Source organism: Alexandromys fortis, unplaced genomic scaffold (genome assembly GCF_014885135.2).
Source record: "Alexandromys fortis isolate MF-2015 unplaced genomic scaffold, M_Fortis_MF-2015_v1.1 scaffold_21, whole genome shotgun sequence".
NCBI lineage: Eukaryota > Metazoa > Chordata > Mammalia > Rodentia > Cricetidae > Alexandromys > Alexandromys fortis.
The window spans coordinates 12342456-12347049 of NW_026067905.1; positions in this window are offsets into that span (position 1 = coordinate 12342456).

The following is a 4594-nucleotide window of genomic DNA, read 5'->3' on the forward strand; positions in this document are numbered from 1 at the left end:
TCAGACTTTAGAAGGCACCAGAAACCCTGGAGGGTTGCTCAACACTGTTTGGTGGCTCCCACATCTGCTCTGAGTTAGTGGTAGGATTAGGGTAGAGTCTACAGATTAGTGTTCCTAACAAGGCCCCAGATGACGTCACTGAGACCACTTGGAGAACCACTGGACGTCAGAAATGAGTAGACAAGGGGCACACGAGAGCAGTCACTCTACCGTGTGAGTGTTAGCGGACACTGTGGAGAAAGCCATCTTGTGAGCTGGTGACGGGGTGGGGGGAGGATACAAAAGGAGAGGCCCCCATCCCACCCTCTGCTCTACTGGGGACGTGGCTGCGATGGCAGAGCCAAAGACTGGGCAGGGGCAAGTTTCCCCAGTAGTGATGGAGACCCAAGAGGAGACTGGCACCAAGAAGCCCTTTACGCTGTTGAACCTGAGTGGGTCACCTCACCTCCCTTCTGACTTGTGAAAAACTGGAAAGAGCAAAGCTTCAACTGTTTGCAACACCAGAGGCCTCTCAGAAAGACGATGACTCCTGCATGTTGTCCTCTGACAACTCCATGTACTGAAGCAATGGGGGGAAATGCTTTCTATCCAGCGCCTTAGGCAGGGCCATTCCAAGTCACCACCAGCGTTTCATCACCAAGGTGGGTGCTGTCACGCCATGCTGAGAACCAAGACTCGGTTCCACAGACAAGAAGTATGGGGGCTGTGGAGCCCCAGACCCTGAATTTCCTAAACAACTTGTTATGCTTGCAGTTGCTCTGAGCAAAACTTGTTTTCCTGTGCCTGCAGCTGCTCTGAGCCAGAGACCCTTATTAGTCTCTGATGGCAGAGGAGTGGTTCCTGGTGAGGCTGCAGCAGAAAGATCCCGAGAGCTGGGACATGGCCAGAGGCCTATATAAACTGCCCCTGAGCACAATAAAGTGGGCATTCTTGTTTCAAGAATGACCCATGTCCGTGTGTTTGTGTTTAAATCTCCAGCCTAGTTCCCAGCTCACATATTGTCCAGTAGTGTAGGCGCTACAAAGAAGGAAGTTGGCCCTCTTGCGGAGCTGGTCCTAGGTCCTCAGGGCTCCCCATGCTACTACATGAACCATGTGGGAGGAGTTTCTCCCTGGTCTTTCAGATGTCATAGCAATCTTTTCTAAAGAGGAAGAGGAAAGAAAGGGCAGGGGGATGGGGGAAAGTGAAGAGAAAAAAACAGGAGAGAAAAGGGAACATAAGAAGAAAACAGAAAAAAAAGGTAGACTGCTTCAAGAAATTTTACAAAAGTTGGGGCTTACAAGATGGCGCAGTGTTAAGAGAGACCAGTCAGGGAGGACCACTAGAGAACAGTATCTTCCAGACACAGCAGGACAATCCCACACATAAACTCACAGCCCCTGTCACTGCGTGTACAAGACCTGCACAAGATCAAGTCAGTTGAAATTCTAGCATGGAGGCAGAGGAGGTTTCAGAGTCCCATCCCTAGCTGAGGAGCTCCTAACTAGGAGGGGGAGAGTCAGTTTTCTTTAGGGGTTCAGTCCTTGAGAAGTGACCCATGCTCCAGTAGATGTTCCTACAGGCATGAACATACAGGCAGCATTAAGTGGACTCGGGGAGGAAGAAGAAGAGGAGGAGGAGAATGGTGCATGAAATTGGGGAGGGAATACTTATGGCAGCTATTAGAGGAGAAGAGTGGGATTTGAACATGATCAAAACACATTATGCATATATGACGTTCTCAATCAATAAAATAATCAATAGAAGGAAAAATAGTAGTTTACAAGTGTTGATGCTGGCGAGATGACTCGGTGGGTAAAAACACTTGCTATGCAAGCCTGCCTACCTGAGTCTGATTCCTAAAACCCATGCAAAGGTGGCAAGAAAGAACCAACTCCGATAGTGAAATGGGAGGTAGAGACAGGAACTGATGGAAGCTCGCGGACCAGACGGCCTGCAAAGCAACAGGCACAGGAGAGGCCCTGCCTCGGTGAGGCAGAAAGGGAGACCTACCTCCTGCAAGTGTCCCCTCACTGCCACACGCGTGTCACGGCACACGTGCCCACACACGGTAGAAAAATAATTTAGAGATGCTTCTAGAAATCCTGGTAAGGAATCATATGATTGCAAAGAATACTTTGGAGCTGGCAAGTGGAGCATACCCACAATCCCAGCATTTGGGAGACTGGCCAGCCTTGGTTATATAGGGAGTGTGTGCCCAGCCAGCCTGGGCTACATAGCTAACCCCTGTTTGTTTGTTTTTTTTTTTTTTTTTTAAGCCTCTCATGTGATTTTTGCCTGGAAACTTAATTTTTGGAAACCATAACCAAGTAGTATTGATTATTATTGAACACAAAACAATGGAGAGAAATATCTGTTCCTTACGATGTTGTCGATCTTATTGCTCGTTCTCACGCCCATAGACAAGTGTAGCTCTACTGCTCACCAAAGAGACTCCTTTCTGCAACACAGTGAGACCATTACAGAGATCTATAGCTGACCAAAATGCAATAAGGGGCTGTGGGGTCCCCAGCCTCAACTGACACATCTACAATGCAACCGCCGCACCTAGGCTCTTGAAAAATCATAGAAGAGGTGTCAGAAAGACAGTAAGAGCTGGAAGACCAGGATGCGGCTTCCTGACAGTGTGTACTAGGAAGCCGCACCCATGAAATCCCACCAATATGGCGATGCAAACAAGACCTGCATAATGACAAGACCAGGTGACATGCCAACAGTCAGCGGGTGAACTATCACAAGATCTCACCTCTAGATGAAAAACTACGGGTAACCGATATCGAGTAGAAAGTGGGAATCAGTCTGCTTCAGGAACGAGCCCCTGATAGGTGAGACTACCCCAAGTGGTCAGTCCTAAACACATGTACACATGAGCAACACTAAGTGGATTATCAGGTTCACATATATATATATGTATGTATGTATACATATATATGTATACATATATGATGTATATTCATACATGTGTGAATATATGTATGTGTATATTTATGTAACTAATTTAAAAGGTCATAAATTTGAGAGGAAGTGGGGGAACATGTGATGAGTTGGAGAGGGAAAAGTGGTAGAAATCATGTAAATTACTTGTGCATGAGATTCTAAAAGTTTTTTTAACTAAAAAAATTCTTCAGTGCTGGAGAGGGGGCTCAGGGGCTAAAAGTACTGAATGCGCTTCCAGAGGACCTTGCTGTGGAATATTTTAACTAGGTAAAGATGTGATACATTTGTTTATGCTGCGGAATATTACTTTAACTGTGTGAAGCTGTGTTACATTTGTTTATGCTGCAGAATATTTAACTGTGTAAAGATGTGATACATTTGTTTATGCTGTGGAATATTACTTTAACTGTGTGAAGCTGTGTTATATTTGTTTATGCTGCATTTGTTTAATTATGTAAAGATGCGTTGCATTTGTTTCACCTTGTCTGTCTAAAGCACCTGCCTGGGCCAATAAAAAGCTGAACAGCCACTACCTAGGCAGTAGGAGGGTAGGCAGGGCTGGCGGACAGACAGAATAAGTATAGGGAATCTAGGCTCAAAGTAACGAGGAGAGAGCAAGGGAAAGGAAGAGAGACGCCTGGGCCTGTCAGCCAACCACCAACCCTCCAGTAGGACATACAGAACAAAAGAAAGGGAAAAGGCCCTGGCACAGAGCGTAGATGAAGAGAAACAGATTAAATTATAAGAGCTGACAAGAAACAAGCATGAGATAAGGCCAAGCGTTCATAACTAATAACAAGTCTCTGTGTCATGAGTTGAACTGGTTGGTGGCCAAAAAGAAAGCCTGCTACAGGACCTGGGTTCAATTCCCAGTACCCACGTGGTGACACAACCACCTGTAACTCAAGTCCCAGGAGATCAGAAGCCCTCTTCTAGTCTCCCTAGGTAGTATAGGCTTTCCCTTGTGCACAGGCATACAGTCGGGAGAAACATTCATACACCATGGATAGACAGATACACACACACACACACACACACACAAATACACAAATGAGAAGACTGGCAAAGTGGCTCTGCAGGTAAAGGTGTCCACTGAGCCTGACAACCTGATTTTGATCCCTGAGACCCACATGGTAGAAGGAGACAACTTGCCTTTTGACAACTTTTGCCATGGTGTACCTACAGCACATAAAATAGAAATACTTTTAAAGGGGAAGAAATGGGACCTTCGCAGAACACAAGAGTAGAATTTACCAAAGCAAAGAGATACACTGGAAAAGTAACAGGACCCTGGCCAGGCTGTCTCCTTTGCCACCTGGGAGAGGGCAGGGAATCCCTGATCTTCCTACTGCCCTGGAGCCTGTCTGTGGCAGCTCAGCTAGAAAAGGAACATTGTGTTTATTTGGTAAGTCAGACAGGGTCAGCTGGTTCCTGAGTCACCTGGGAGATAGGCCTACTGCCTCTAGGGGTCAGTGGGGAGCCATAGGTGCCCCGGGGCAGCAGCCAACCCCTCTAGGGGTCAGTGGGGAGTCATAGGTGCCCAGGGCAGCAGCCAGCCCCTCTAGGGGTCAGTGGGGAGTCATAGGTGCCCAGGGCAGCAGCCAACCCCTCTAGGGGTCAGTGGGGAGTCATAGGTGCCCAGGGCCAACCTCTCTGC